The sequence below is a fragment of the Pithys albifrons genome, chromosome 9 (genome assembly GCF_047495875.1).
Source record: "Pithys albifrons albifrons isolate INPA30051 chromosome 9, PitAlb_v1, whole genome shotgun sequence".
NCBI lineage: Eukaryota > Metazoa > Chordata > Aves > Passeriformes > Thamnophilidae > Pithys > Pithys albifrons.
This window is the reverse complement of record NC_092466.1, coordinates 31043875-31057948: the sequence shown is the minus strand read 5'-3', so window position 1 is coordinate 31057948 and position 14074 is coordinate 31043875.

Sequence of the window (14074 nt, the reverse complement as noted above, 5' to 3'; positions counted from 1 at the left end):
GCCTAGAAGTGTTTGATTTGTAAAATCAGGGGATTTTTTTTTCTGTGTTTGAGTAACAAGCACTGAAGGCATCTTGGAAATCCTTCTCTCAGGGTCAAGTCTTTCATCCTCTGTACAAAGAGGTTTAGATAAAGATCTAATGTACTAAATAGGATTAATTTTGGTACATAAACTCCAGGATGGTGGCATGTTTCAGTTCTTCCAGACTTTAAAATTACAGTCTGATGAAGAGATTTGCTTTGTCAGATGAAACTACAGTTTTGTCCTTATTCTGTCCATTTTTTTTTTTTAGATCACAGTCTTTATACTGTTGTCACTGGATAGACCAGCACTTATTTACTCTGGATTGGAATCCAAATTATGTACTATGCAGAGAGATGTCTTTAAGGTGTCTGCTTGCCTCTCCTGAATCCCCTTAGATTTTTGGTCTATTAAAATGATCTAACATAATTTGCATGAGTTTACTTCTCCTGCAGGCAAAATTCCTATTGAAATGGATGAGATACTACACACACACACACTTTGGGCTTTGAGGTGCCACCTAATGAATTTACACGTTATCGCTTGCCTGTGTTCCAAATCTTCCAAAGAAGTTTGCTCTGTGTACTGCATGCAGGATAAGACAGTGTGTTAGCAGTCATAATCCCCAACCTGCACGCTCTGCAATAGGATAATTCATTGTCAGTTAACTTATGCCTTTGCCTTTAGCTAAGGGAATATAACCCATGTCACGGATTCACTTTGCGCTGGCAGCCAGAGTAGGGGACTATTGTAAATTTATATATGCAAAATAAATCCCTCACTGCTGCTTACATAAAAATCTTAATTTCTGGTATAAATATGAAAAGCTTTTGGGTGAAGGCTGCAGGAGGCTAAGATGAAAATTTGAGCATTAGAAGATGCAAGAATGGTTATGCTAATGTATCCCAGCTCTAGAGAAAATCAGACTGAGAAGGTGAAGATGTGATTCAGAGCGAGCAGTTAGCATGGGACAACAGAGTTGTGATGGCTCCTTTATAATTGTTCAGTCTTATCATTTGGTTTGTGAGCAGGCCACATATCTATAACATCCCCCTGGGATGTTCTGCTGCAACAAATGTTCCCAAGATGCAGATCCTGCCTCCCTCTCCCACAGATTACAATGAAAATGTTATATTACATTGCTAATTGATCTCAAGTAATTTTCTGTACAGCACTGGTACTCCACAATCTGTCCTTTGGCCTGCAGAGTACCACCTCCTGGACAAGGTACATCTGCTTTTGTCTCATGTTGAAGGATATTCCAGAACAGCAAGGATCTTACCCAACGTATGAAGGGTCTCCAGCCAGGTTCCTTCACTGGGCCAGCAGATAGTGGAACAAAGCTCTGTGGCAGCCAGCTATTGGCCTCTTTAGGGATTTCAAGATAAAAGATATAAAATTAACAGCTTTGAAAAAGCACTCCAAGTCGGAGACTGAGTCACAGAACACACAGAGATGAGCTGTGTGACAGTGTGGACAGCAGTATTTCAGGTACCATTTAAAGATGCTAAGCTGGGAAGGGGTGCATTCCCAGTAGATTGCAGCTCTGGTTTTCACCTTTAAAGAAAAGCAGCCTTCACCATTAGATAAAATTTGCAAGCTGGGTGCTGTCCCTCTGTATTGCACAAGTCTGAGCAGCCACACTGGAGGGCTGTCTCGCCCCATAGCCCCCATTCTTGGTGCTCTAAAGTTTTAAATAAGCAGCCAGGTGATGACACTTCACAGTGAATATTCTCTTAAGAAATTTTCATGCTTTTGACATTTATTAAAAAAAAGGATTCTTTATTTTCCATTGGGATTTATATTTTTCTAAATTATGACTGCCTAATAAGGATTACATGGCATTCCAGGTATTAGTGCTGAGGATTCAAATTATCCTCACAGGTTAAAAAAATCCCCTACAACTAGCAGCAGTTTATGAGTATATGACTAAACTTGTATCTTAGTCATTAAATATGAGCTGGTCATTCAGACTAGATGATCAGATGTGATTGCCCCCACCTCCCAGCTATTTTAAATATTAGCTGTGCAGTACATATTACAAAGAAATTTCTTTACGTTTCTCCCCTGGGTCCTCAATTAGGCTTACAGCTTTGTAAAATTTTGTGGATCCTTGTGCTCTTTGTATCACATGTACATTTTTCATGTACAGAGTATCTGGGGTTAGTTTTTAAATAATTGGCAGATCTCACCAAGTGATGAAAGTCTCTTAGATGATGATGTCTTTTCCCATAAGCAGCATAAAGGAAGGGGGTTTCTAAGGAGCCCCCAGAGGATCTCTGTGAATCCTCACCACTCCTGCACAGCAGAGTCCACAGCAAGAGCTGTGTTGGCTTGCAGGGAATGTGATTGAGTGTCACCAATCCTGCAGTCTGTAAGACATCCAACAGCACTCTGTAAAACAGCCTCAGCCAAATGTAAGTACTCACACACTACTCATTTTGGGATGTCTCCCTCTGGCTGGTCTGCTGAGGCAGGTCCTCCCCAGCTTCGCTCTCCCATCATTTTGGCTGTTCAAGGGCAGTGAAGTTTGAGTGTGCAGAAGGGATTTCCAGCCTGCTGAGCAGAGTGCAGCTCTGGCAGGTGATGCAGCTCCCACAGCTGCACAGCCTTGCCTTTCTCAGCTTTCTAGGGCTAGGAAAGGTAACGAGCTGTAGACTGCTGTCTGCCCTTAATGGGGTTTTTTAATCTGCTCGGGGGTCTGTTTGTTTGTTTACTGTAGTCACAGCAAGGTTTGTTTTGTGGAAGCTGTTTGTTAAGAAGATAGGAGGAATGAGAAATAAGAAATGACTGCATGAAAAGATAATTGGGTGATTACCTAAAGATAATTGGGTAATTAAGTTAAAGACTTGGTTTCCTTTCTACTTAGGCCTTCAGTATGTCTGAAGGTGAGGAGGGGACTGAAGGTCAGTGCAGGGATTGCTGGGCAGAGGTTTCCAAACTGTTAGTAGTACAGACTGCTCCTCTGTAGCTGAGCAGAGGGGCAAGGAGTCTGGTGCCTCAGGGACTGTTAGAAGCCATGAAGGGATTCACCTTCAATTTGTTCTGCTACCTATTTGCAAGGCACTACAGTATGTGCTGCTGGTCTGAGTTTGTTGTAAGGCTCCAGGAAGTGTTCTGTGCCCTGCACTGAGTGGTGGTGTGTGAAGCACTTGTGACATGCACCTGTAAAATGCAGGGGCAGCATTTGATGACCTCGCTGCTCTCTTCTAGATCCATGGGTTTTGCTTAACATTGCTCACTCTCCCAGTCCATTAACATAAGGGAACTTAGAACTACATTCTCCTCTTAGGCTTCAAAAGCTTGTTTCCTTAAACCTGGTACTCACACACTGAACAGAAATCCACCATTTCTACCCATTGCACTTAGAAGCTGTTTTTTCAGTTCCTGTCAGCCAGCCTGCCCACACAGAGCAGTCAAGCTGCAGAACTTGCCATGTGACACTGGGGGTGTGAAGAGCTTGCCTGAGTTTCCAGGTAACCTGGAAAGGTTCATGGATGAGAAGTTTACTGGGAGTTAATAAATACATAGAGAATATGCCTGAGTGAGAAGTTTCCAAAGTCAAATAAATAGCTGGGGGGGTTCAGAAGAGGCATTGCTAACTGGTCATGCCATTCTTTGTTTCTCTGGGCATCAGGTTTTGGCTACTGTCAGAAGGGCTATGTTCAGCCTGGGGTGGAAATTGGAGAAGTTCAAATTCATGGAATGTTGAAAGTCTATCAGGGAGTAACTAAGCACTCCCTTAGTATTAGAGTTGAATGGCATCAAGTGAAACTACCACATGGCAGGTTCACAACCAAGAGCATCTCTCCACACCAGTGTTAACTGAGCTGCAAAATTGCTTGCCAGAGAACAGTCTGGGAAGTCACACAGCTCCCAAAAGAAAGCTTTTGGGAGGAAACTTGTCAAATACCTCTGCTTCAGAAACTTAAAGCCAAGGCACTGCACACTGGGAACATACTCCCAAATATCATTTTGTGCTTACCTTTGCTTTAAGTTTCCTGAAGCATCTGCTGTTGGCCCCTGTCAGAAGCAGGAGCTGAGGCTGAGCAGATCTTTGTTTTTCTGCTTTGGCTCTTCCTGAGATCTGACTAAGGACTCTCCTGCTTCACTGCTGAAAGACCCAGATCTGCTCTTCCCCTCCCTGTGCTGCAGTCCCTTGTGTTTGAACAGGCTGGTGTCCATTCAGGAGTTCATCACTTACCTGTTGGCAAGTACAGGCTCAGGGCATGAAGGAGGAAGAGGGAAAGCAGAAGGATTCATCCTTCATCCATTATTCCTGGAAGATTCTAGTGTTCCATTATTGTGTGCCAGAGATTAGTCTTTTAGAAGAGGTCAGATCCATGAAGTGACTGTCTACAGACAGAAAGACTGCAAAACAGACACGCTTTTGAGCACAGGAGCCAGACCCAGGCATCAGCTCCAGAACTGAGGCAGATTAGTCCTGCCCTATATTCTTAATGATGAAATCTGGCCTTACAGTCTACAGTGAATGCTGGTTGTTGTTCTGGATGATGATAAATCATATGAGAATAGACAGCATGAATACAGTGTCTGCCAGGGATTTTAAGTCATCTTGAATCATTTTGCCCTAACCAAGCACCCAAGTAACATGTTTAGAGTCAGCTCTTTGTGTTGGGACCCTCAGGGTCCCTGTTCCTTAGGAGTCCCTTTTGCCTGGTGGGAATTAATGAGTTTCCAGTTCTGGAGCTGCACAATAGCATATTAGAAATCAGTGCTGTGAGCAGTGACAGTAGGGAAATACAGAGATATGTCTTGCCTTAAGTGTGGCCATCAGCCTGTTGCTGACTGTAGAGAGCCAAGGTAAATACTGTGTACAGCCTGTCCTCGGTCCTGCTTCTTACTCCCTTGGCTTATTTTCACAGACAAAGCTGACAAAGCACCATCACTTAGTGTGATACACATTTCTTCTATTGCACTGGGAATAATCTTTCATTACCATAAGCTTTTTCAATTTTCTTAAGGCCTTTTACCACTTTGCCAGTGTAGCATAATTTATTTTGTTGAGCAGTTTACACATTAAAGTGTGTGAAGTTTTATTTATATGTCTCTGATGAGTTCCTTCCTGGCTAGTGGATCAGTGTTGTGGTTTGGGTTTTTTTAATGTAGCTTTCTGCTTTCACAATGCAATTTTTCACCTAAAAATCAGACTTCAAACCTGCTGACTTCTGCCACCTGACACCAGTTCTATTCTCAGCTCCAGCAGACAGAGTAGAGCCAGGCATCCTCCCTGCAGTGGGAGCTCCTCACTTTTGTCCAGAGCAGCTGAGAACCCAGCAAACTTCAACTGCCTCTGAGGTGCTGTCCTGAGGTTTGTTGGCTTCATGCCCTTAGTTTAAGTTGCATATATTTTTCATATTTTTTTACATATAGTTTTAAAAGTTTAGTTTCTGTCTGTTCTTGCCTTTCAAGACTGAAATGGCTCTTTCCTCCCATACATCCTCCTCCCTCCTGAAACCTAAGCTGTTTGTAAGATGTATAACAAATTGTGGGCACTAGGTGTGATTAAAAGATGACTGTGGGTGTGTTCACATCAGAGCACAGGGAAAACTTCACTTGTTTTTGTGCAAGTGCCATTAGTGACTGTGAGCCTATGCAGCGCCTCAGGCAGGACAGAGCCATCAGACACTGCCTAGTCCTCACTAGTTCTTGTGTAAGAAAGAAGGGGCAACATAATCCTCCCAGGTGTGCTGATACCAGATTGCAGTCACACCACATCACCTGATCTACCATAAATGTCTTTTGGGAAGTGCCCAAGTTCAGCTGAGAGCCATGTTTATGTGAGGTTTAGGGACAGGGTTTTCTAATAGGGACCCAAACCTTGACAAAACATCTGTACTTGTCAATAGAGTAAACATTGAGTCTACTGGTACTAAACTAAGCTGTCTAACAAAAATTACAGCTTTTCCTAAAAACAGGTTCCAAAGATTTGAAGTTCAGGGAGAAGAGCACCTTCTGTCTTGCCCTGCCTCAGTGGCATCCTGTTTGGCAGACTGGGCCCTTGGAATTACTGTGCATACTTCACCACCTTTTCAACTGGTAAGAAGAAAACTGAAAATAATATTTAGAGGAGGCTGAAGAGTGCAAGGTAGGAAACACCAGGAGAAACCAAGACTTCCTAGATGCACAATCAATACCACGAGAGGATTTGCCTTAGCTGAGAAGAGTCTTTATAAGCCTCGTGCAGTCACTCAGCTCCAGGTCCTCCCTCTTGTACCATCACCCTCTGACCTCCAGCTGCAGGAAATGACTGGAGCAGCTCATGAGGCACTACCACAGGTGAGTTGTTAGGACACCTTCCCACCCTTCCCTTTGGATATGTGCCACCTGCACAGATGGCTTCCTTTTGGCTCTGCTTTCTGCTGAGCTGTACCTATTAGAACCTGCCTCAGATCAAATCTGCCTTTGCAGAGTTACCTAAAACAGAGCCGTGCAGCGAGTTCTGAAAGAGCATCATGTTCCCTCATAAATATGAGGCTCCTTTCCTATTTTGGGGTAGTTTATCCACTTACTGAGGGTTTTGAAGGTTGCCAGGAGAAGATGAAAATAAACAAAAAATATATTACAACATCTAAAGAGAGTAAATTAAAAACTGAATGGGCTGTTGAAATACTAATTCAAGCAATAGGAGTGGCTGATCATTAACTTTTCAGTAGTAGACCGGGCAGTACTATAAAAGCATATTACTAAGATTAATTAACTTAGCACCATTACACCTCTTTTAAGTAGGTAGATTACCTCACTGAATAGGGAAAAAGTAATAGGAATAAGTATGCTGGGGAAGTTAATTGAAGTACATCAGCTGCGCAGAGCCCCACACCTATTTGTCCTCACTCATTGTATAAAGCTACAGCAACAATACCCTCTTATAGCTCTGAGCAAAGCCTTTTCCCTGCTATTAGTGACCAGCTGGGATTTGTGGTCAAGATATCCCACATGGCAGCTCATCCCAACAGTTATTAGATGTTTTACTACGCATTCCTTAATTAAACACCTCTTTCTTTAGCACAATAGTGTAGCAAAGCAGCAGGGAGCAGAGACTGAAGTCCAAAGATGATGAGAATTTACAACTATTTTATTAACAGAGGCATCCAAGACTGTTTTGAAATAGTACAAGCCAAGTGCTGTGAAACCACAAAAAGGCTAATTAGCCAGACAAAGTCTTGGATGCCAAACTGGTCAGAAGAAGTGTAAGGAACCCTTAGTTCAGTCTAGAAGCAAACATACAGGTTAAACAAACGCAGACCTAAACTGCTAGCAGCAGGTAACCACTGAAATGCCATGGGATGGACAACTTTATGTAAAGGAAAGAACGTTCCTATAGGTCTTGGAAGATCTAATTCTCCTTTTCCAGTTTATACTTCTTAAATAAAATGTGAAAAATATCAGTTTACCTTTTACTTCCTTTAGCTCTGAGCACTACTCTCACTCTCCATCAACAAGTTCTGAAGGGTTTACCTCTGCTACTGCTGCTTCAACTTTTACAGCCCTCCCATCCCCCAGAAACCTCTGCAGCCTCTCCCCTTTTTTTCCTCCTCCCCTGACCTTTATTTTAGTGGGCTTTAACCTACTAAGTCTGGCATAGGTTTTAATTGTTATATCCATCTTTTTCTGGTGAAATTGTGTTCTGTTAAGCACAATAAGGTCTTCTGGCTTCCATTTTGCAAGCAAAAGTGTTTGAAAGAAAAAATACTTTTAAATCTTAGTGGAAACCTACTCATAAGCTTTGACATGTTCTTATATATGGAGTCATCTACTACAGCCCTATGTTTGGATCTCAAAGAGGGCATCTCTTTAGGGGATCTTGAGGAAAAAAAGGTAAGAGAATTCTGCTGATCATGAAAGAAAGAGATAGTGGTGTTTAATCCTTTTGCTCGTGCTGCTGCTTCGCCTTCAGTCTGCAGCTGCGTTTTTCCTGAAATTGTTCAAATATAACCTTTATCCCTTGGTTCCATTAGGCAGCAAGACCTGAGGAAAGAGAGTGTCTCAGTGTTGTTGTCCTTTGCACAGTGGAAGGGAAACACTCCTTCGTGGTTGCTCTGTGACCTCCCATACACGTGACACGTGTGCTGCTTCCCTGGGGAAGCGTTTTCTTTGCTGCTCCTCTGCCCATGGCACATACTGCAGGTTAACACTCTGTGTGCTGTATTTTTACCTGCTGTAGGGAAGACACCTCCTGCCAGGTAGTTTATAAAACAGGTCTGGATGGCTTTGACTGGGTCTGTCTCCTTCACCTAACCCTGCCAGCCCTTCTTTTTGTGAGTGGGGTTTGCTGATGGGGCAGGGACCTCCCAGATCATCACAGGACATTATGCCTGCAGTAGTGATGTCTCAGTTTGACTATTTTATCTGGTCAGAAAGTCTTATGGGGCCAATTGAGATCACATAGCTCATAATTTTATAGCCAGAAATTATTAAAATAATTATAATAAAGTAATAATAATAAACCTTCTCTTACTTTAATGTCAAATCTTTCTAACACTGATGATTCCTCCAGCTTGCATTTAACTCCCATAGCCTGAAACTTTTCTGAATGAGTCCCATGCTCTTGTTCCACAATCCCACGGGTAAAATCTGAAAAGCTGACTTTAACTCCTCAATAGGTGAAAGGCTTTCTGGGTCCTTGTAGCAGATTTCATTGAATGGGAAAATCTTTCCTTTAGAAGCCAAGTTATTAAAATGGCAAAGTCAAGCACTGTCAAAATCATAGCAAATGCTGTGAGCCTGTCACTTTGAAATTGTAGGGGCAGATGGTGAGAAACTGTCCTGCTGGTCAGGGAACTTTCTGAAGGCTCAGTTACTTAGACGAGACTGATTTTTTACATTTTTTTTTAAATATGTTTTTTTATAAGAACTAAACTTGAGTTATCTCCCATTTGTGATAGGCTCAAAGCACATATCACCTAATATAGGTCAGCTGCTTTATGGTAATGTCACATCCCAGAATAGCCTTTTCATTTGACTGCCTTTGGTAAAGCAAGGAAGCCTGTGAGCTTATTCCTGCTTCTGTGTTCCTCCTCATTCTTAGCCAGCCACAATTGGAATGCAGTGGCATGTTGGTTTTGTTTTATTTGGTTTTTTTTTTTTCCCCGGAGACCTGAAGTAACAGATTACTTTCAGGGCCAGGCTTAAGATCCAGACAGCAGGACAGTTCCTGTCCAAACACAAAGAATGACTGGCAGAATAACCAGTGCTGGATGTGGGCTGGCTACTGAACCCACAGCTGCCTGGGATGTGCCCCTAACATGAGCTGAGGCTGTTCAGAACCTTTGGGATTTGGTTTTGTTTATCTGGGTGCTGCTGAAGAAGCTTTCCTTTCCTTGGTATTTTAAAGGCATGTGTTGTGACCTGTCACTTGCTAGATTTGTTTGATGTGAAATCTGAGTCTGGCCACGGAAAATAACGCTACACAAATGTGTTTATTTTGCTCTCTGCTGGAGGTAACACTGAACAGTTTACTCTTTCCAGTTTTCTTGTAATTTCAGCTTAGTGTTGTGTTGTAATAATCACATTTAGGAGGAAAATTGGCACATGTGGTCTACACATAGAAGGCCCATAGCCTGCAACTTTAGCTTCTCCCAGGCAAACAGCTATGCTCATACAAAACTTGTTGCAGAAATGGCACTGGAAACACCAAAGCTCAAATTCACACTGCCCTAGACACGACAGGTTTCCCTAAGTTACATCTACTGGGACTGTTTGCTTCACTAGTTGGGAGATATTCTCCAGATTGCAAAATACCAAATGGATTTTAAGGCCATTTACTCCTATTCTAAGAATTAAAAAAATCAAATCAAACAAGCAATGGAACCAAAGCAAAACCATTTTTAATGCTGCTTGGCTGCAGAGAGATTGTAAAAGAGAATCATGTACTCTGCAAATGCTCCCTCTGTTTGAAATAACTGGTAGATATATGCAGAGAAAGCTCTCAGTTCAAATCACAATATAAAGATGTTGAGGGCTAATTAAAACAGTTGATGTTTGTTCAAAGCTTGAAGAAGGGAAAACCTGAACTGAACAAGCACTGCTTTTTGTTATCCATAAACTTGTGTGTTTTCTAAGTCAGGGCTATTCTTAATTAATAAAGTATTTTCAAGTAGAAATATGTTACATGGAAAATTATTTTATATAGGTGAGTAAATTGCTATGTATAACTCTTTCATTGCAGCAGACTATAATGTTAGAGCTGATTTTTTTCTTCTTACTGATATGTGGGCAAATTAAACCCTACCTTATTTCTCTCGGTTTTTGTCTTTGTAGAGACCAGTTGTTTTTATTGTACATGTCAGGAGAGGTCTGAGGACTCTAGTTAGGATACATCTAATAATTTTCTAAGGAAAAAAATGCATCTTCCATAGATGTCTTTCCTGTAGTCAAGTGTTGCCTCGAGCTCCCCAAGCACAGGGTCCGTCCCACCCGCAGTGAGTGGCAGTGCCCTCCTGCACCTGAGTGTGCAATAGGCTGCTGCAGTGCAATGGATTGTGACTGAAAAGATGTGCTGGTTTAAAGATAAACCGGCAGGAGAAATGGACCCACCACAAGAGAGATTATGAATCAGAGTTACCATTTAATGAAAGATATTACCATAAATACACTGACACAAAGAGAAATTGCTTTCAACTCACAAAACCTAGCAATATAACCCAGTGCCCTGGGGCACAAACCCAAAGGGGTTTGTTTGCCCTTGTGCTGTGACCCGCGTGGTTCTCCCCAAGTCCAAAGCAAAAGGAATTGAAAAAACCTGTTGGTGCAGGTGATGGCGTAGTCTGGTTGAGAGTGGTGGTTGTAGTCTAGTCAAGAGCAGTGGTCTCCTCCTGTCAAGGTCCTGCTGCTCCTCTGGATCCGACAATGGTTCCCGAGGTCTTCTTCCCCACCACTTATGTACCCTCAGGGAGCACCCAGTCCCTCCCCCAGGGCAGGGACTCACACAATGGGTGATTAACTCTGGAGTCATGGGGTATCCCTGAACTGTTGATGGCCCATTAGCAGCCACGACCCCCCAGGCTGGGTGTGAAGGTGTCACTGCTAATGGTCCATTGGCCTTGGAAATGAACAGAGGGGGTAGAATACACAGTTTTGATCACCCCCACACAGTGATAACTGGTCCCACCTGCTGAACTAGGACAGAACACTTCTCTGGAACTGCACACCAGCCAGGAGGTTTAGCATTCCTGCTGGGAAGGAACACAGCCTGGCTTATGGTCTGGAGTGCTGAGGATGTGCAGTAGGAGTTAAATCACAGAGTGGATCTTTGGCAGGGTTTCCACAAGTTGGACAATGATATATAGTGACTCTCTGAGTTAAGTCAATGACAGATTTTACTAAAGACTCTTTTCCTTTGTACTCAATCTCTGTCCTTAAAATTAATGTTACTTGTGGAGATGGGTACATTACGTGTGATTTTTACTTCTCTTTGAAAGCCACCCCACTATATAAAGAAGCAGCATTATTATTTTTCTCCACTTACCAGAACAAGTACTCTGACACGTCCACGTGTCATGAGAGAGGACACCTGCTGCAGATTCACATTTATTTATGGTCTGTGACTATGTGTGAAATGTAATTTTACCTAGATCATATTATAAGCACTTGAATGAGAACTGGGAAATTATTAGTGTATTTTTTCATTCCCAAGGATAACTATCAAAGTACAGCTTCTACATATTAGCACTTGCATTTCTGCCTGAAGCAGCTCAGTGAACAGAATTATTAGTGTAAACTTATGCTAGTCATGTAGCTGTATATCTGTACATTCAGAGGAGAGAAAAAAATCCTAATCCTTCATGTACCAGCACTGGGGGAATTTTACCAGACATGTGACTGTATAATCCCATGCCTCTGAGAGCAGATCAAGTCATCTGGGAAGTATTTGACATAGCCCTGCTTTTAGCCAAAAGCTTTTGCATTTAGAACACATATCGACAAGTGAAAACAAGATCTTGTAAGTGTTGAGAACCAGATTTTGAACTGTTATAAACTTGAGTCTATTATTATTACTTTTTACCAGCAGAGAATTTAGTCAAACTTATGAAAGGTATTTAGAAAATGACAGACTGCAGAGGTGCAATTTTGCACACATGTATCAAATCCAGAGTGGAAAATCTAGAGATTAAGCAGAGACTTCAGAAAAATCTACTGCAAACCTGGCCACTGTGGGCAATTGATAACGATTTGAGAGACTGATTATGAGCCTGTTGTAGTTTTACTATATTGACTGGCACTCCTGTGATACTTGCTTTATTAAGCACACTCGTTCTGATCATTAATTTCAGCATGAAATTGTTTTTACAGAGGCTTTTGTGCATTAGCCTAAGTGATTCTTCACTAAAGAAAGAAATCAGTATGTTAGTGTGGTACTGGACATCTTTGAAGTTTGCAAAATTTAACTGCCCAGATGTTTCATGAAAGGCTTTCAATTCAGATAGTATTTTCAGCCTGGCTGCCTACCAGAAAATAAATACCCTTCAATTTTTCATGGAGCCAGGAGAGTCTGAGAGAGTTTTCTCTTCCCTGCCCCCTGCCTGGCTGCCAGTACTGAGGTGCCAGAGTGACACCACGTGGCCGAGGGAGAGGTAACAAAACTTCAGAAATAATATGAGACTATAACTTCTATCCTAAATACACATCAGGACTTTGTCTTGTCACAGCCCTTCTAAAATAGTGTCTGCTAAAGCTCCATTGTTTTTTATTTTCATACATTAATGTATTAAACCTCAAACACTCAGAAAGGAAACAAAATCTATTAGTTAGTGATCCAAGGAAAAGTACCAGATTTCTGCAATGAGATTTAAAAAATAAATAATAATTATTACACTTTTCCAAAGTATTTGAAATTTTATTTTACTATTCATGATTATTTCTTTGACAACCTTTAAGAAAGACTTTTTTTAACTCATAGGAACATGAAGTAGTTTAAGCTTTCTCATCCCTCTGCCAATTTTATATGCTCTACACTGATTTGCTTCTTCCTTTTATTCTTTTGCTTGTCACCAGAGGATGCTGAGAAACTTTTAGCTTCCCAGAAAGTCAGTAGTTCCAGTACACCTAAGGATGAGATTCTGAGCTGGATGAGGTAATTAATAGAAGCTGTAATTCCTCATCCTCAGATTATAATTTTAAAATCAAAATAGATCAAGACAAATATAATAGAAGAGAATCCCCCTCCTTTCTTGCAGCCAGTGAGTTAATAGATATTTCAGAAACACATTTCTGCCTTGTGGGGGGAAAAATTGACAGGTGTCAGGCACATTTGTAATATGAAGTATTATATGCTCAGAGCCCAGAACAAACATAGTTCAAAAGCAGCTCTGAACTATTTACACTACTGTCCATGGTTTACACAGCAAAGGGTTGAATCAGAGCATGGAAGCTGAGCCTTGCTCACACTGAGAGATGAGAGGCCGTTCTGAGATAATACAAAGACGGTCAAGATTCTGTGGGAAGCCGCCAAAGATGACCCATGAAGAGGGACACTAAGAGACTTAAGTCTTTTCCCTGACTTCCTTTAACTAGTCAAATTCTCCCTGATCTCCACAGGGGTCTGGAGACCTGCTAGGGCACACACAGCACAATCCATTAAGAAAACCTACAGGGTGAAAAGGACTGACCTTTCTTTTTATCCCCCCATGCCACCAATGAAGAGCATTTTGGAGCCTGAGCCCTCCTCTGATATGAAAGAGTCAAGATGGGACAACCTCAGGTATTAGAAAACCCTCCTCATTGTCTTTAGTCCCCACTGGAAGCAAGACAAGCAGAGTCAGCTCCCATGTTCTCCCTTTAATCACTGTGAAGAACAGCCTTTTGTAGGTCCATCACTGATGCCTCTTAAGGCAACAAACTAGATAAGAGAAGGGAAGAAAAATAGCACTGAGGGATAGCTGGAAATGGAGGGAATAGCAATGAGGGCTTATAATGATACAGGCACTTTTTTTTTTCTTTTCTAACACAAAAAGCCTCTTTCCAAAGACCAACAAGTGGCAGGAAGAGTGATAGTGGATCTTATGCAAGAAAAAAGCAGTAGGTGCACAGCAAA